At 40.9% G+C, this 20,661-nt stretch overlaps 1 long non-coding RNA gene and 1 pseudogene across 2 annotated transcripts in view; one reads left to right on the top strand and one right to left on the bottom strand.

The window, feature by feature from the left end:
- Positions 1 to 20,661, bottom strand: part of LOC145656170 (uncharacterized) — a 541,800-nt gene that overhangs the window by 436,562 nt on the left and 84,577 nt on the right. The window lies entirely within an intron of this gene.
- LOC145656166 (inosine-5'-monophosphate dehydrogenase 1a-like) lies at positions 8,098 to 8,976 on the top strand (annotated as a pseudogene).

Raw genomic sequence — 20,661 nt, forward strand, 5'->3', positions numbered from 1 at the left:
TTCAGCCCGTTTAATCTTTGCTATCTCAATGTTTTTCTTGATTTCTTCCATCTCCTCATCATGACTCTGTCTTGCATTCACCAAAGCCTCCACCAGTTCTTGCATCAGCTTGATGATATCTGAGAATTGTTTCTCAGTCATGATGGCCAGGTTTAAGCATTCTGATGATATGTGCGCAATGTTCTGAAGCTCAGCTGGTAAGAAGGCTTGGACAAGACCATCATCCTCCTGTATTATGAGCCCAACTGAGTTTTTGATGTACTCTGGAACCTGTCCGGTGTACATACGAATTTGGTCCATGTTCTTGTGAGCAACATTAAAGGCTTGCCAGCAACCATTACATACTTGAAAGAGGCAGGCCCTAAAAGAATTGGGGTATCTGATGAATTTGAACCCGTCTTTTGGTGGATTTTTATTGATGGAGAAGTCATCTGCAGCAGAAATGCGTACCAGCTGAGCCAGTAAATCGATGGAGACGGGTGCCGGCAATAGATACTGCTCCCAGTTAGCATAGGGCTGCATCAGCAGCATGATGTCATTTCTGTAATCCTGTGCTTTGGTGAAACTCTTAGTAGCTTGGTTGAGCTTTGACAGCGCCATTGTTTTCCCTAAAATAGAGTAAGGCAGAAAATTTGTATAACATAAAGCCATAATAAGACAATCAGGAGATTCAGCATTTATTATTTCTGTACTATAAAGCAGTTAGCACTAACAACAACAGCACCTGCAGTGTTTCATCCACTAAACAATTTCAGATTAGAACACATCATAAGTTACATGTGGTTGCTTAGTAGTTTTTTTTTTCCTTCACAACAAGTGAAGTAAAATTAGTAGAAAGCAGAAAATAATACTATTTTAACTACCCACCATTTTACAAAATTAATACTCTTTGATTGAGGAGCATTTAAATGCTTTTTTCATAAACATTGTTTTTTCATAAACTTCATTATGGTGTAGACTTCAAGAAATTCACTATACAGTATATTTCATAAAAAAGTTGATGAATGTAAACAGAAATTCATATTATGCAAACATAAACTCACAGAAATCTGTAGAGGATAGAATAGAACGGTTTGTACCTGAAGTACTGTGGATACCTCTTGAAGAAGTGAGTAGTTGAAGTAGTAGCCTACCAGACTAGATGCTGTTCTGCTCCAAAACAACAACTTTTATATCATCCTTTCATGTTTGTCAGCAAAGCAATATAACTGTGTCCTGCAAAAATATGCAGTCTGAGTTGTAATTCTGAATTCTACAGAACAGCTTTACTTCCTATAACTACTGAAATGTCTTTGTTTTTCGTGTCTTTATTTGGATCCCCATTAGCTGAGGTAGCAGCTGCTCTTCCTGGGCTCCACCAACAAAACTGTGTACTCCCATGATCATAGTTGGTAACTTGTTCCATACTGTGGTGACCAAGACAATACAGATCTGCACGCTGCACCTGTTTTGGGTTTTGGTTTAACTAACCTGCCTGGCAGTGTGACTATGTTGAGCTCTCGCATAATTTATATTGTGTTTACTATCACAGATATTCCTAAAGACGCCCATTAGACCGCAGGCCAGCCTCTCCTGAGCTCTGAGCCATGAGAGAGGCATGCTCGCTCTCCTTACTGACAGGGCAGTGTGAGGCTTGCAGATTCATTCTCAGCTAACCAGAACTTAGACAGCTCTTTCCTGACAGCTCCCCTGGGAAACACCACAATGAAAGCATCTAGGGGAGGAGAAACTGCTGTTTTACCATAGACTAAACCCATATATACTTTGTTTTGTTAATAACAAATGCCACAGTACAGTCAAGTAATACGATTCCGACCATCATTTTCTTGTAAAAATATCTTGTCGATCATTTTTGTCAGTGCTGTGCACGTAGAATGATCTGCTTTATAGGCATGCTTGAAATCAACGATTCATTAAGTGAAAAATAGTAGATTATCTGCTCAAGAACAACTTTTTCCATTAGGTTGCTCAATACAAAAGAAACTAATTCCAGGCAAAACGCACCATTCTAAATTTGATAATAATAGCCCAAAAGTAACACCAGCAACCTTTGAAAGGATGATCAATACACTGTTTGATAATAATAATAATAATAAGAAGAAGAAGAAGAAGAAGAAGAAGAAGAAGAATTTTATTCTAATTAAGAAATTACGTGCATTTCTTGTTACCCAATGGCACTTTACAAGATCATACAATATAAAAAAGGTCAAATAAAATATAAAGAAGCTTCAAATATATAAATAAGATAACAGGAGGGAGTAAAACTGGTTAAAAAAAATAGACATAATATTGATGCAAGTGCATACTATAGTAACCAATTAAAGGTTGAAATGATCTCAGACAAAGAGATGAGTTATGAAATTCTTGTAAATGAGCAGCTGGAGGAAGAAGCCTTGGGTCTGCAGCTCCAGAAACGCCAATAGTGCAGAGTGTGACGTGAGCGACAGAGAGCAGATGAGTGTCAGAGGGATGGAGACAGAGTGAAGGAAAAGACATATGAGGAACACCAGAAAGGGATGGACAGGTCAGACCATGAGGGCAAAAACCAAGAGAAGGATTTTGTACTGCACACAGCCATGAACAGGAACCCAGTGTAAATGTTTGAGTGTAGTAGTTATATGTTCCCTTAAGCTGGTGTGTGTAAGAACTCCAGCAGCCATTTTCTGAATGTTCTGCAGCTTCTTTAACCCACAGACAGGAAGCCCATAAAGAACAACACTGCAGCAGTCCAATCAACATCGCACAGCACTGTATTAGCCTAATCAGCATCACACAGTTCTGCAGTAGTCTAGCTCGCATCACACAGCACTTCAGTAGTCTAATTAGCATCACAAAGCGCTGCAGTAGTATAATCATCATCAAAAATGCATAAATAAGAAACCTTGTATCAAAATTTGCATGCCTATATCCTTACACATAGATATATTTGCTGACTATTACACCATTGTAACATTTTTTAAACAAATTAATTGCAATAACTAAACAATTGAATAATTTAAATTTAATGTCTCTTATACAATCATAAAGCTGACTAAGGCTGACAACTAATCAATAGGAGAACTTCTACCTTAAAGGATTAGTGTGACGGTTGAGTCTAAGGCATTGTGGGAATTGGAGAAATAATTGAATCATGTAGGTGTAACATAATGAAGAGAGGATAACTTAATAAAACATAGAAGGCTAAGGTTAGTCTAATTTTAATTGGCCCAGGCCATTCACTACCACTAAATGACTAAATAGGGATGTTGTGCCCTCTAGTGGGTGAGTCAGAGATAATTATGCAACAAAAATACTTGTGAAGTCTGGTATGCTTTATCATTAAAGTTGCTATAAGATCTTTTTTGGAAGCACTTTGACTAAACTGTTTTATGTATTTGTAGCTACCAATAAACCTCTCTTGTAGGAGGATATATTCTGTATCTGTTAATTCTATGTGTACATTCAGCACATGGAATCTGCCAACATCCATTCCTGCATGTTCTTTCAGGATCAAGGCCTCTGGAATGGTGACTGATGTAGCAGAGCACCTAGGCAACTTTCAGTATGTGATAAAAATGAAAAATAATATTGAACAAGCTGGTATGCATGCACACATGTGCACACACAAGCAGACCTTTCTTAACCTCTTCTCTTGCCAACCCCAGTTTACCTGTTTCTTACAGTTTATGGAAATTACTGTTTCTCCTTTCAATGTGCCTGTTATTTTTTTTAAATGTTGCTTCTGAGGAACTCACACAAATTTCCCCCAATCAGATATGCTGAGCAGAGGTGGTGTTTGTCCTATTCAGCAGCTTCTTCCTGCTTACTTAGAAGCTTTTGCTCCTATAAGCTTCTTCTGGGCTTTGTGGGCTTTCAATCAGGGACTCTGCTGGGTCACTGGTGTATATGTGCATGTGTGATGTGGGCCCTGTGCGTGTGTGTGTGTGTGTGTGTGTATGTGTGGGTGTGGAGCCCAGAGAAGGGAGCTGCTCTTGGAGAGGACCTTCTCCAGTGGGTACTGGGCAAAAGCGCTAATCCCCTTCATTGTGAAGTAGAGCCTCCACAGAGGGTCATAGCAATACAGGCCTGACACAGAGCATTGGCTTCTATGTCATACACATGTCCACATATTCACCTTCAAGCTCACTGAGAGAGGCTTTCCTGCCTTCGCAAACAGTAGTCTCATTCATTATGAGAGAATACTTCTACTGAGAGTGCCTTAACTCTAGAACACTATATATTCAAATAAAAGACACATTTGTTACATATGTTTAATGTTCATAGGAATCATTATTTGTGACTTAATATTTTAATTTCAAAGAGCTGGACAAAGACTTTGAGTTCCTCTGAACAGTACATGGAGATCAGATTACATCTCAGTAAGATGCATGATGAGATCTTGTACTGCAGCTTGTGTTTATTGTAGTTTTCTATGGAATGACCATGATATTTGCACTAAATAGATGCCAGTCAGTTCAGTCAGCAATATATATTGCTAAAAAGATTCCCCTGTGTTCTAACAGGCAAAACCTGTATGTCTTGGTTGGATGTAATCATTGAATGTGTTGGATGTAATCATTGAATTAGAACTGAAATTTAATTAATTATTAAGATGCACAAAATATGGTTGTTTTTGATTGTGTAATGTTTTCCTTTTCCACATATGTCTTTTAGCACTTTAGTTCTGTTTAGTGGTTTATACTTCAGTGGAAACAGGTGCTTACATATTCCGCAGAAAGCAAAAAATAAAAACAACTAAACAACTACCAACTAATAAAGATGTCAAGTTGAACATGGAAAGTCTTGTTTTGTTTATTCATTTGTTGTTGTGGTTTCTCTTTATGCCGTTCTGTTGATTTGTATCCACTTCATGGCAAGTTGAAAATGATTTGATTCTATGAGACATTTGGAGGAAGTGCGAGTACAGAAAAAAAAGCGTGTAACTTAAATGTGACGTTCTTTAATAGGCTGTATCACTTTTTTTTCTGTGAGTCTGTGAGGACCTCATAAAGCATGGCTTGTGGCAAGTGGGTTAGTACAAGGGTAAATATGGGATAGGAGTGTCAGACGAGAGGCTGATGCCTCTTGCCATGAAGCAGACCCTCCAGCAGATCAGAGTGCTCCTGGACTGGGACAGTGGTCTGATCTCCTTCTTTGATCCTCTCAACAACAGATACGTGCACACTTTCAGACAAACATTCACCAAGCAAGTCTATCCATACTTCTATAATGTTTGTCCTGCTAAAACTATGAGGGTGTTACCAGAATAGGCTGCAACCACTAAGAACATTATGCTAGTGTAATGAAAAAAATTGTAATTATGGATGGCCTTTTCCCACTTGGCCAAAGTTTTTGCTTTTGGCTCAGTTTTCCATTGCTCTGAGGTTGTCTGCTTGAAGGATTCAAACCTAGTTTAAAGGTAATCAGACTTTCTTTTGTTTCCTGTGATCATATACCTTCAATCATTTAATGTGATAATGCTATTTCTATTTAGGAGTTGTTTTCCTTGTGCACGCAGATGCATGCAATTGAGAAACCATTGTTTAGTGAAAAGAATCAAATTTGTTGGCAACTTCCTGGATTTTCATTTATTTGCAATTTTCCTCAGAACTGTTGTGAGAATACACACTCCCTGATAAACAAATATAAAAGGTTTATTGTAGATATTTCCTGTCCACTAGACACCTCCAATGTTTGCTGTCTAGCAAATGTCAGCTGGGTTTACTAGTTTCTTGGAAAACCCATATTATGTGCATCACTTTCATGGTAACCTTTATAATCTCTGGACCTTTAGCTTCGCTGTTGATTTTCTCAAATACCCCAATATGGTCTTATGTAGCATTAATGCATGCTTTAAAATCTTCTAAGCCAAGTGAAAAGCACTCAGGTATTTACTCTTAAGTGCTGGTCATACTGCTGTTTTACTGTGATGTTTTCAGTGTTGTGTAATTACTAAATAGGGCTTAAATAAAACCATTGTCAGTGTAAGAAGGCTCAACAGCAGTACTCATCTACCGAAAAAACAAGATGTGAGTTAAGATGATTCTATTTCCCTTTTCATGTACACTGAAAAACATCAGAACAAATGCTAGGATATATTTTGTCTACAAACACATTTCTATTTATGGTCTTTCTTATCTTTTATAGCATCAAGGGTTCTTTGGAATTTCAGCAGAAAATGGAAGAGAGGAAGCTGTGTGTGAGTGAATGCTTGTGTGTAATGTCGTTTTCTATGTTGAGTGTAGCTCTATGATGTACCCTGGAGATCTGAAGTTTGAGAAGAGGACCATGTCTGCTCAGTTGGAGGGGGGTGTTCATGGCCTGCACTCGTAAGTCTTCGTCCTCTCTGCTCACTAAACTCCTACTACCGAATCCATCATGCTCAGAGGCTCTTTTAGGGAACACTCCACCAACTGTCAAGCAGTGCCACAAAAGCACTCAGGGACTGGAAAATAACCTGTGTGTGTCTGTTCACACAGTTTGCAGGCACAGTGTTATGAATAATAATACACAGTAATAGACCCCTGCTGATCTCCACTGAAATCTGAATGAACATGAAGCTGACAATTTATTTATGAATAATTAATTCAGATAAATTGTGGGTTTCTAATAGATAACAGGGTCATGACATAATGAGTAATGCCTCTATAGATTTCTATAGACAGAATTGGAGATCATGACCTCTCTTGTTCTGCTTTTCAAGTAGGGCAGTGCAAAGAGCTTTCTTTGATGATGTTATCAAAGATGTGAAGATGTATCCCTAGGCACTATCTAGCTGAGAAGAGGTCTCTGTCTATTTCTGCCCACTAGGCCGCCATCTTTAATCTCTGTAATGGAGGCTTTATCTGCACTAGATCCCACACTAGAGGACACTCTCAACTGTGGCCTTATGATTGTCGTACTGCTGGGATGCTCTCTCTCTCACACACGGATGTTCGCATACGCTGCTCTATTTTGTTTACAGTTAGGCTTCCTTTGGCTGCCTCTCTGTCTCCCGTGTCCTCTCAAGCAGTGGTGGGACATTAATGCCACTTTAATGGATAGGCTGTGACATGACGCATGCTTAAGAACATTAACACGACATCATTGGACAACATACTCTTAGGTAGATTAACTTATTCCATACTCCAGAATATGCGCTCAACTCTGCAAATCAAGCAGGTATGTTCAATTCATGCTACTGGGACATGAAGTTTGAAGTTGAAATTGACCTCACATGTATGCACACAAAGTGTCCGAGCTTCTGCTAGTCGCAGGTGGCTATGGGAGCAATCATCAGTCATGTCTCCTCGTTCTATCAGCATGGGTGTGTGGAACTCCCCACGGTCATTTGGTATATGATGCACTAACTGATATGAGAATGTGAGAGTGTAGCATGTATGTCTCAGTGAACTAATTGGTATATATTTTTTTATTTGGCTTGTTTTTCTTTGTTTGTTTGTTCTGTGGTCTTTGATTCAGTGATTTTCTGATCCTGCCTGGCTTCATTGACTTTACCTCAGATGAAGTGGTGAGTTCTTTTGCAAAATGCACCAAAACAGCTCAGCAGGTTTCCTGACATGCCCCATAAGGGCTTACCAGTGTGTGTGTTTCAGTAAATACAGCACATCTAGTAATGATTTAGTGAAGGGGGCGGGATCTTCCTAATTAATTAGGGAGCTGGCGGTCTCCTCTACCTTCAGTGAGATGGAGGAGCTGAGTCAGTTGCCATGTAGTGCGAACACGACTACAACAGAGGGTGGAGTGTGGCATAGTGTAAGAGAGGGATGAAGGAGTACAAATAAGATGTGCAAAATAGGTGGTGTTGGCATCCCAGGTGCATAGGGTGTGTTGTCACAGGCAGAGAGGCTGAGGGGTGTGTGTGTGTGTGTGTGTATGACAGTGTGAGGGAGGAGCGAACCAAAATTCCCATGTGTAATGGATATGGGATAGTATATATTGTGTTATTTAAATTTGGTGTTACATTTTGTGTGTGTGTGTGTGCTGGAATGTGGGAGAGAACGTAGGATGTTTTTGTCTGTCTTACCACAGGGAGGTTAAACTGATGCCCTGCTTATAAAAACAGCAATATTTGTGCTTTGAATGAGCACATCCAAGTCACTTGAAGTCAAATTAATAATGGGACAGAGATGTGTGCATATATGAAAGCTTTCCAAAGTAACACCCCAAACTGTTCTTATCTTTGTGCAATGCATAGTCTGTATGAAAATACAAGCATGAACATAAACAAAGATAATTGTTCTGTAGAACATTGGTTCCTTTCTGTTACCATTTGCGTCTGTCATTCAGGATCTGACCTCTGCTCTGACCCGGAAGATAACCCTGAAGACGCCGCTTATTTCCTCCCCCATGGGTACTGTGACTGAATCCTCCATGGCCATCGCTATGGCTGTGAGTATCCCCCACACACTCAAAACCATGAAGTCCTGTTGCTTTTCCATTTAGCTTTCTGTGATTTTGTATTACAGCTCATGGGCGGTATTGGGATCATCCATCACAATTGCACCCCAGAGTTCCAAGCAAATGAAGTCCGGAAAGTTAAGGTGTCAAACTTTCAGTGAATTGTCTTAATAGGAATATAATGAACAACACGTTGAACATGCAGATTTACACACAAGCTTCCCTAAGGCCTCTCATCAGCAGAGCAATATATGGTGTCATGGCAGAAATTCGAGCAGGGCTTCATCGCGGATCCGGTGGTGATGAGTCCATAGCACACGGTCGGAGATGTGTTTGAGGCCAAGGTGCGACACGGCTTCTCTGGAATCCCTGTCACCGAAACCGGCAAGATGGGCAGCAAGCTTGTGGGAATCGTGACGTCACGAGACATTGACTTCCTCTCAGAGAAGGACTATGACCGGCTGTTGGAGGAGGTTTCTGATTCATCTTTGATTGTACATACAATATACAAAAGGTTTTTAAAAACACAAATGAATCACATATGACATACAATGCTTAAAAATATAGGTGGAATAGAACTATCATGAAATTGTGATATTTCTGTGTCAGTGTGTGAAAGAGGGCAATCTATATATATATATATATATAAAAATAAATAATGTGTATATATATGTGTGTGTGTGTGTGTGTGTGTGTGTGTGTGTGTGTGTGTGTGTGTGTGTGTGTGTGTGTGTGTGTGTGTAAAATCACATTCTTTAAACTCACATCTTTTTGTGATTTATTTGTGATATTTGCCAGGCAATGACAAAGAGGGAAGATTTAGTGGTTGCACCAGCAGGTGTTACACTCAAAGAGGCCAATGACATCCTGCAGTGCAGCAAAAAAAGGTCTGATTCTTCATCTTTTCAGCTTGAGAAGTGAAACTGCTTCTAAAGGACTTTGAAAGGTTATTTTCACTTCTCCACTTCTTCTCTGAGTAACGGGTCGGTCGTGGGGACGCTTGTTGATTGCAGGTAAACTGCCCATTGTGAACGACAGTGATGAGCTGGTGGCTATAATTGCTCGCACTGATCTGAAGAAGAACAGAGACTACCCTCTGGCCTCTAAAGACTCCCGCAAACAGCTGCTGTGTGGCGCTGCCATCGTTACCCGTGAGGATGACAAGTACCGGCTGGACCTGCTCGTGCAGGCAGGAGTGGACGTGGTGGTGCAGGTAGGTCTTAAGGTCCTAAAGGGAGTGGGATTAGTCTCCATCCTGAGTATGGTGCCTGAATCAAATGACAAACTATTTTTGCTATGAGGCTGTGTAACACAGGACTGTGATTGGACATAGTGAATTTTTTCTGAAGGCTGTGTCTATTGTTTTAGGACTCATCTCAGGGAAACTCAGTGTTTCAGATCAGCATGATTAACTACATTAAACAGAAGTATCCTGAGCTCCAGGTGGTGGGGGGGAATGGTGAGTCACAGTTCTCACATTTGCTTGTTCTGTAAACTGAGAGGGTTGAGGTAGGTAAGAATTGATGGTGTTTGGTTCTTTTCATTTGTTGCTCTGTTCACTTTCATCCTTCTTCTCTCTCGCTCTGTCTCTGTGTATGTCTGTGTAGTAGTGACAGATGCTCAAACGAAGAATTTGATTGGTGATGGTGTGGATGCTCTTAGAGTGTGGATGGGTTATCTTTGATAAGACATCGTATACCAGAAAATTGTTTAAAAGATGGTAATAGCTAAACCACCAGACATAATAGTGATGGATAAACAGCAGAAAAGAGTCATAGTGACGGATGTAGCAATCGCAAGAGATAGCAACATCAGCAACAAGGAACATGAGACGCTAAAAGAAGAGGAAACACTGGCTCTGGTAGCAATCAGAGCACCAGGGGTTTAGGGACGATGACCATCAAACTGGGAGAGTGGCTCCAGCAGATCCCAGGAACAACATCCGAGATCCTCATCCAGAAGAGTGCAGTCGATGGAACACTTGGGATACTATGCAGGCAAATGTATATATTGTAAATTCCTGTTCTTTTTTATCAACATTCTTAGAACATAATTACTGTTCTAAGTTTACAACATCTGGTCGAGGTTTTCGTTTATTCAAGATGCATCCTGTAGTGCCTTTTCACATTTTTGCACTATTTCTTAATTTTGAATCAAATGTTTCAAAAATAATAATACAATCCACAAGGAAATGAAAACGAGAATTAAATCAAACTTATTGTTTCAGAAAGATTACTACTCATTCACACACCAGGACGCTACATCTTCTGGAGTATTATGCTCACGTTTCTAAACTTTTAAACATTATAATGTATTTCAGTTATGGAAATCAGTTAAACACTATAGGAAGGCCTACAACAGGAATGTACTACAAATACCATCCTACTCCAGCACCCCTAATCGTCCACTCCCAATGGTGGGATATCCCTGAATAACAGTTGAATGCTATCTTTGCCTATATTTGCCTCTGTCTGTCTTTCAGGAGACTACAATATGAGAGTTACACACTAACATTAAAGATGAATAATGAATTAAGTAAATGCTGCACCGGCTAACATCTACTTTCTTCCCTGTTTTATTACCTGTATTATTATTTATAATATTTGTGAGCTGAAAACATGATATCCACCAAAAACATGATTCACTGACTCATGAACAATGTCAACAAATCTACACCCACACACGCACACACACACACACACACACACACACACACACACACACAGCAGGTGAGTTTTCTGTGGTGGCAGATGGGTCCCAGTGGGCTCATACTGGCCCTGCCCACATGTCGCCTCCTGCAGGTGTCAACCGTAGCCACTGTGCTCCATGTGCCCTTTCTCCTCTGCCACTGCTGGGAGAGGGCTCTGCCCACCCTCCTGACATGCTCCGCTACGCCTCCTGCATACCCCCTTTGTGCTTCAGACAGAGGCCAAAACCACTGGCTTTGCTGGTTCCAGGAACAGCCTGAGGTTGTCCAGGAGAGTGAAAGAATGCTATACCTTGCAAGGTATGATGGTCTTCATTGAAATGGGGGTTAAAAACATTTCAAGCCAGTGTTTTGTGCACTGACATCCCTCCTGCTACCGAAGGCCACCCGAGTGTTTCTTGTGTTTGTGAGTGTGAGGCAAAGGAGTGTGAAAGTGTTTGTGTGGATCAAGATGTAAATGCATGAAATGAAACGTACTGAGGCTATGTTTATTGTCACATATTTTATATCTAGAATGTTGGCCTACCTCCAAGTGAATTTGCACAAAGACCAAACATTTGTGTGGGGTGTTTGTTTGTGCATGTGAATATAGATGTGTGTAGTTCAATGGTGTATACATGTGTACATGTGAGTATGGATGTGTAAGTGTGAAAGATGTGTGTGTGTGTGTGTGAATTATATATTTGTTGGGGGCACATTCATATACTGCCACACTGCTATTCTCTCTGCTACTTTCTGTTTTTCAATTGGTGGATTGGATTAGGGCCTGTCAGAGAGACTCTGAGAGATCTGGTGAGCCCTGATTGTGATTCTTTTTGTTCTCTCTCTCTCTCTCTCTCTCTCTCTCTCTCTCTCTCTCTCTCTCTCTCTCTCTCTTTGTGAGTGTGTGTTTGTGTGTGTGTCTCTTGTCAACACAGTGTGAATAATTTTGATTTTAATTGGTTCGTTGTTATGACATTATCTCTCAACTCTCTCAACCGTCTAAATCACACGCGCACACACACAAACAGTGACACCCCCCATCCTATAGTGCACATTCATTCATGAGAAACAGAAAATTTCAATTTGAAATGTATTGGATTGAATAACAAAGATCCTTTTCTTTAGAACCATGCACAGCATGGACATGACAATGTTGTGCTAAATGGTGTGATCAAACCCTATCATCATCCTTCCCAGCAAAGCCCTGATCTACTCCTTCTGTAGTGAGCTAAACGCTATTAATAAACTCCCAAACTCCTCCAGTGCTCTCTCACCATTCTGAGCAGAGCCTGTGCCAGGCCTGCAATTTTATCAACTACATCACAGCTCTGTTTTCTCTCTTCCAAATGTGTAGAGAAAACACACACACACACACACACACACACACACACACACGCGCGCGCGCGCGCTCTGTATTCTGACAGTCCCTGCAATGCTCCACTGTAATCCTCTTAGCCTGTAAGCGCTGGGCTCTCCCTGCAAACACACCCTAAACCCAGCACAGCATGGGACTATGTGGAAGACCACTTGCACAAACATCGACCGCACAGCTCCTTTTGCCTTTGCTTGCTATAGTTTCAACTGCTCGATGCACTGAAATGCCAAATACAGAGGCTAAAGCTCGAACACATGCGCCATGAACCAGCTGCACCCATTCCGAGGTAAATCAAATACACAGTTGCCAATGTTTAAAAAAGCTTTTTGAGCTTTTTACATTTTATTGATTTATTTTTTTTAAAGAACATGAGGACTTTTTCATTTTTATTTTTTCAGAATGCTAAATAGTAGTAGTCCCAGTAATTTTGTAGTTCCAGTAGTATCGTCATTCAGGTCTCCTTTATCAGGTTTTGGATGGCTTGGTAGAAGTTCATATTGACTGGTTATAAACATAGTTCTGATGTAGTCAAGCACAGCGTCTGTCTCTTTGGCCAGTTGGTAATCATAGCCTTTTTATGTGCTCGGGAAACCTTTCTGCATACTACCGATTTCTTTAGCTGGTCCTCCTTGGGAAGTGTGTGGTCCCTTTGAGCAGTACAAAGCTTCCCCAGCCATGGCTCTCCCCATGCGCTGCTGCTTAGTTTTCTTCCCCACTACTTTGTCCCATAACGTCTTCAGGTTCTTTCTTTCACACTTTGGGTTTTGGTTTTCACTCTCTAGAGCCTCTCTTTCACTCTTCAGGTGTTGTCTTTCACTCTCAAGATTCTCTCTTTCACTCTTCAGATGTTGTCTTTCACTCTCAAGATTCTCTCTTTCACCCTTCAGGTGTAGTCTTTCTCTCTCTAGAGCCTCTCTTTCACTCTTCAGGTGTTGTCTTTCTCTCTCCAGAGCCTCTCTTTCACTCTTCAGGTGTTGTCTTTCACGCTCTAGATCCTCTCTTTCACTCTTCAGATGTTGTCTTTCACTCTCAAGATTCTCTCTTTCACCCTTCAGGTGTTGTCTTTCTCTCTCTAGAGCCTCTCTTTCACTCTTCAGGTGTTGTCTTTCACGCTCTAGATCCTCTCTTTCACTCTTCAGGTGTTGTCTTTCACTCTCAAGAGTCTCTCTTTCACCCTTCAGGTGTTGTCTTTCACTCTCTAGATCCTCTCTTTCACTCTTCAGGTGCCATCTTTCACTCTGTTCATTTTTTGTCTCCTTCTGCTTCTCCTCCAACTCCTTCCCACTACATTCCTCCTCAAATTTTCCAATTTTAACACAGTGTCGTTTTCTAATTTCCTTCGTATCTACTCTGTCAGGTAGTTCTTGTTGCAATCTACAAATTGCTTTTTGTGTGTTCCTGTCCAACAAAATCTTCGTTTTCTTCTTCTTCGAAGATCTTCTGTGAGAGCAGCAGAACTGCATTTTGCTGCTGCAACCTCCCATTTCTGTCAACAGACTGACCAATTTTACCTTTGTCAAGCAGATTATAAGAATAGCTATTATGACAATGGTCAGTGATATTATGACATCACAGTTTTGGTTTTGTTGACAATTCCATTGTCATCACACAGAATAGAATAGAATAGAATAAACTATTGTGGGCTTGCTTTGTTTTCACTTTAGCCTTAATTAGATTAATTAGATTCATATGTTTGCTTTAGATTTGCCTTTTTACATTTTATTTATACCATGAAAAACAATACAGAAATAATTAAAGAAGTCAAAGCCTTTGTCACAGTCTCTCCAGACATGCCTTTCTCTGGTTGTCAAAAAGACAAAAGAGATGACTGTGGACTACAGAAGGATGCAAATGCCTCACACCCTAATACATACAGTGAAGAGTGAGAACATACACTCTCTTAAAATCACAATCAATCTCTCATGGTCCCTGAGCACTTTTTCCTTAGTGAAGAAAGCTCTGCTTCCTGAGGAGACTGAAGAAGGACAGCATGTCCGTCATCCTGATCTGGTCTGCAACAGCATCATAGAGAGTGTCCCGACCTGCGCCATCGCTGTCTGGTACTGGCACTGCTCCCCCTGCTCTTTTGGATTGTTTAGTTGAATTTAGCAGTCGGCTCTCAAATTTTCTGTGCCTGTTTTCTGGGATTCTGAAATTCAGGCAATGTTTTTGTTGTTCTTCTGCAACACTATTAAAACTCTGAACTCCTCAAACTATTTTACTTCTCTAAGTAAATCTGTCACATTTGTCTAGTACAGAATTATTAGATTTCTTTCTTTGACCATAAGCAAGATACACACATTTACTTTGCACATTTACATATTTCTTTGTCTGTGTCTCTCTATCACTCTCCTTTTCTCAGAGAGTTGGATAAGAGATTAAGGACACTTCCTGAGGCAGAGAATGATTGGTCAGTAGTACATTAGAATGGCCATACATACATTTCATCATTCCATATCTTTTCAGTGGTTATCAAAACCATTTATACACTTTTGCAGTTAAACAATGTTGAGATATTGATTAGTGTTTCAGTCAAATTAGTCTAACTCTGAAAGTATGTGTTTACCTTCCATATGAGATGCTATTTAAGACTACACACACATCAAATTTTGCAATGAAAAGATGCACACATGCATACATGATAAAACAAACAATGGCAAATAGTCAGTGTACACACACACACACACGTTTTAGGCTCCTTTTGTCATTCAGTTTTGAAAGAAGGAGATGGAGGGCATGTCAGTATGTAGCAGTAGCCATAGTATTGGAACAGATGGGTCAGCATGGTAAGGGCAAACAGAACGTTGGTCAGGGTGTATCACTGGTCTCCATTGCATCTCAGTGATTCAAAATTCAGAACTAAAATATTAGAAAAAACACTCTCAAAGCATAGAGGGCCAAGTCAGTAGTTGCACTAATATCAGAATTTGTATCAAGATATTTTTAAGTGAGAAATTTTTAAGCGAGAAATAAGTTTAGCCCTCATTAAAAATGTTGTAATTTCAACTCTTTGACACTCTTGGAAAAATAAATGTAATATTTTGTTCAAAATATTATTTATTTGGGGAAAAAAGTGATCTGCAGGCACTGCGGATTCTTGCCCTGCTAGAGATGATTAAGAAAAGAGGTTAAATTGATTAGGACTTCTAACCTGCAGTAATAAACAGTATAAATTGATATGAAATGAAATAGGCAGATGCTGACTGTATATGAATTGTATGGGGCAGCAGTGTCTCACAAAGACTGGAGCACAGCAATGATGTCATCATGTCATGGGTGTGAAAAGAAGGCCTCTAGGAAATAGGCTTCGTCAAGGGGCATGGGGGCTGGGGCCAAAAGACAGAGCGCAGGAGACTAATGAATGAAGATGGAGAACCCCTCTGTTCGCTACTGTAATATACACACTGAGAGGTAGAGGAGCAAGGACTCTTCATCAGGCCCTCAGCCAGCCTGGCACTAGCTCATCAACAGATGTCTCCCTCTCTGAGAGAGAGAGAGAGAGAGAGAGAGAGAGAGAGAGGGAGGGTCTTATTGAATTATATGCTTTGTTGTCATCTGTGCAGCATTACTACAGATTCTTTATAACTCAGTATCTGCAATGTTTGGTTTAGAATCACAGATGAGGATGTGTTTAATGTGACGTGGTTGGTTTACGTCTCACAAATGTCAATTGTCTTCATTAATGTTCCATCTGAAATATTAATGTTCACAGCAGAGACCTCATCAATATTCATCAACCCGGAAACGTTGCACAATCTCCTGTTAAAATTTCATGAGATGGCGTGTCTCTAACATAATATGATTGTGTGTGTGTGCGTGTGTGTGTGTGTGTGTGTGTGTGTGTGTGTGTAAAGTACATGTCAAGTTCACATGTGTTTGTGTATGTATATAGGTTCAGGAAGAAGCTAAGGGTTTTGACCTCAGCATAGACTTCACTGGTGCTGACATCATCACCAGCTAAGTGACCTGTTCCTCTCATCCTGGTGTGTGTGTGTGTGTGTGTGTGTGTGTGTGTGTGTGTGTGTGTGTGTGTGTGTGTGTGTGTGTGTGTGCGTGCGTGTGTGCGTGTGTGTGTCCAGCTGTGATCGGCCCTTACTCATACACATTTCACTTGGCTGACACACAGTGAAAAAAGTGCATTTACAGTCCTCTGTGGTCTCATTGCCAGCCCAGATTTCCAAAACTTATTATATATTTTACATATGTAGTAGTCATTATATATTATTTGAAACTACAATTTTGAACAGTGTTTCAGTGTTGTGTAATTACTGAATAGGGCTTAAATAAAACCATTGTCATTGTAAGAAGGCTCAACAGCAGTACTCATCTACTCATCTACCACACATTTCACTGTGTGTTGTACTGTGTATGACTATGTATGTGACAAATAAACCAAACTTGAAATTTGAAAAAACAAGATGTGGGTTAAGATGAATCTACTTCCCTTTTCATGTACACTGAAAAACATCAGTTTTTCAAATGCTAGGATATATTTTGTCTACAAACACATTTCTATTTATGGTCTTTCTTATCTTTTATAGCATCAAGGGTTCTTTGGAAGGTCAGCAGAAAATGGAAGAGAGGAAGCTGTGTGTGAGTGAATGCTTGTGTGTAATGTCATTTTCTATGTTGAGTGTAGCTCTATGATGTACTCTGGAGAGCTGAAGTTTGAGAAGAGGACCATGTCTGCTCAGGTGGAGGGGGGTGTTCATGGCCTGCACTCGTAAGTCTTCGTCCTCTCTGCTCACTAAACTCCTACTACCGAATCCATCATGCTCAGTGGCTCTTTTAGGGAACACTCCACCAACTGTCAAGCAGTGCCACAAAAGCACTCAAGGACTGGAAAATAACCTGTGTGTGTCTGTTCTCACAGTTTGCAGGCACAGTGTTATGAATAATAATACACAGCAATAGACCCCTGCTGATCTCCACTGAAATCTGAATGGACATGAAGCTGACAATTTATTTATGAATAATTAATTCAGATAAATTGTGGGTTTCTAATAGATAACAGGGTCATGACATAATGAGTAATGCCTCTATAGATTTCTATTCATGTCTTCAAGTAATTCATGTACATACATTGAATTGAAAGAAAACTGGCTTTGGCATGACTGGACAGAGCATTGTAATGTAAACGTCAGTACTATGCACATTTTGCAGTGTGGACTTTTATAAACTCATCAGCTCTGTGCAGATATAGACTGTAGAGCTCTATATTGAATTGTGGATGAGCATATTAAAACCACAAGGCGGAGCTTCGAGAGAGAGAGAGAGAGAGAGAGAGAGAGAGAGAGAGAGAGAGACAGAGAAGATGAAACAGAGCTGTTTAATGTTCAACAAATGGAAAGAAGAAGAAAATTATGAAAATCAGTAGAACTATTAGCAAAGTTGAAACTAGTTAATATTTAGTGACAGCGGAGTGGCTCTAGATCCCTGTGGCAGGGACTACGGACGATCACGGACTACAGGAGCCCACCCTCCGGACTGATGAGTGCGGATGAGTCTCTGGCGAACGAGCTGAATACATTCTTCGCTCGCTTCGAGGCTACATCTAGCAGCGCTAATGCTAACGGCGCTAATGCTAACGGCGCTAGTGCTAACAGCACTAATGCTAGCAGCGCTAGTGCTAATGGCACTATCGGCGCAGCCAATGGCACATGCGCGGGGCCCACCATAGAACAGCGCCCTCTCATCGTCACGGAGAGTGACGTGAGAAGAGTGTTTAAAAGGGTGAATACCAGGAAGGCGATGGGAGCAGACGGTATCTGCGGGAGGGTCCTCAAAGCCTGCGCAGATCAGCTAGCCCCGGTATTCACCGACATCTTCAATCTCTCCCTGACGCTCGGTATCGTCCCGTCCAGCTTCAAGCGATCCACCATCGTCCCCGTCCCGAAGAAACCTCGACCCTCCGACCTCAATGACTACCGACCTGTCGCCCTCACATCAGTCGTGATGAAGTGCTTTAAAAAGCTAGTCGGAGACTTCATCACATCTTCACTGCCAGCCTCCATGGACCCACTGCAGTTTGCATACCGCCACAACCGCTCCACTGACGATGCAATTGCACATCTGCTCCACACTACACTGACTCACCTGGACGAAGGGAGGGGAAATTATGTTAAAATGCTATTTGTCGACTACAGTTCAGCATTTAACACTATCATCCCCTCCCTACTCACTACTAAGTTGGGGGATCTAGGACTGCATACATCCCTGTGCGACTGGATCTCCAACTTCCTAACAGACAGACCACAATCAGTACGGGTGGGCAACTGCGCCTCATCCACCCTCACCCTCAGCACTGGAGCTCCTCAGGGTTGTGTCCTAAGCCCCCTGCTCTACTCACTGTACACCTACGACTGCACAGCCACTTCCAGCTCCACCATCATTGTCAAGTTTGCTGACGACACCGTTGTCATGGGTCTGATCTCGGACAACGACGAGAGGGCCTACCTGGATTAAACACCTGGAAAACTGGCGCCAGGAAAATTATCTCCTCCTAAACGTCAGTAAGACAAAGGAGCTGATCGTGGATTGCAGCAAGAAGCAGGAGCGGCACTACCAACCTGTGAGGATCAGTGGAACCACGGTGGAGAGAGTAGATAGTTTCAGGTACCTTGGTGTTCACATCTCGCAGGACCTGTCCTTCAGACTGCCCTCCAAGGTACTGCGGAACTTCTATACCTGCACTATCGAGAGCATCCTCACGGGGAACATCACAGTCTGGTTTGGGAATAGCACCAAGCAGGACAGACAAGCACTCCAAAGGGTAGTGCGTTCAGCAGAGCGCATCACTCACACGGAACTTCCTGACCTGCAGACCATCTACTACAAGCGGTGCCAGACCAAGGCCAGGAGGATTGTGAAGGACCCCACCCATCCCAACAATAGACTCTTCTCTCTGTTGAGGTCAGGGAGGCGCTTTCGCTCCCTGAAGACCAAGACAGAGAGGCTGAAGAGCAGCTTCTTCCCACAGGCCATTCGGGCCCTGAATCAGGGAAACTGATAAACTGTGGGGACCACCACCACAATGTAACATAACTGTATATCTCTATATATATATTTATATTCAATGACCTTGTTACACAACAACTGTAGATATGTTATTATACGAAATGGATCTGTACATTCTGTAGATTGTGTACATATATACACAACCATATACATTGTACATTGTGTATATAATCATAATATACATATATTGTACATACATTGTTAATATATTTTGTACATACATAGAATATATATATTTATCTTTGCATATATATATTTCACATATAGAGAATGTCTATATTTCTCTATGCACCCCTGTTTTCTTTTCCTCAGTTTGGACAGAGCACTCTCCACCATTTCACTGCGAGTTATGCTGTGTATGACTATATGTGACGAATAAACCAAACTTGAACTTGAACTTGAACAGTACTTGTGGTAGCCTTTTTAACTAAGTGTACTTAAAATCAGACATTAGCACACTAAAACATTAAAGCATTAAGATAAAAGATAAATCCTTTATGCAAATGCAGTTGTTTCTTAAAGATTGTTTCTTTTAGAAATATAAGTTCTTATCACACCTGTATTAGAATATGAGCCCAGGAGAATAACCCTAGAACACTAGGAACATTTATTTTACAATTTCCTTGCAAAATCACAAGCCTGATGTGAATATTAAAATAAGAACAACAAATAGATACACCTGTTATCATTTTATTATCCATCTTCACATAATATAGGGAAGGTGCTTATGTGCTCATTTCTCCTTTGTTAAAAAAGCACTGACATTTTGCTGCATCAAACATTTGTGTGCCATGCATTTAGTGTGTAGCATAACAACAAACAAATTCTGCAAACTCCTACTTTATGAGCATTAAAGGCGGTTGGGCAGAGTGTTGAGTGAAGCTTCAGAGCTTGACTGTAACCTTGTTATATTTCAATGGCAATGAGGGCAGTACAGGTAGTGACTAAGAGGCTTTCCTTCCCAATCCCTCTGAATGTTGTCTCTGACAACATTCCAGACAGCACTTTAGAGAAAACAGTAGTCCAATGGCAGCAGACAGGCCTTTTTAGGGATCACCACTTACAGAGTCTTACCAAGACACCCAGTAGCTTTATTTTGTTTGGGACGAAGCCTCTATCAGAGCCGTATTTCATTCTACCTGATTCAGCTGCTGCTTGTATGATGCATGTTGGATGAATCTCTTACTCTGCTCCTCAGCTA

The sequence above is a fragment of the Electrophorus electricus genome, unplaced genomic scaffold (genome assembly GCF_041902795.1).
Source record: "Electrophorus electricus isolate QZ-2024a unplaced genomic scaffold, ASM4190279v1 Scaffold53, whole genome shotgun sequence".
Classification (NCBI taxonomy): domain Eukaryota; kingdom Metazoa; phylum Chordata; class Actinopteri; order Gymnotiformes; family Gymnotidae; genus Electrophorus; species Electrophorus electricus.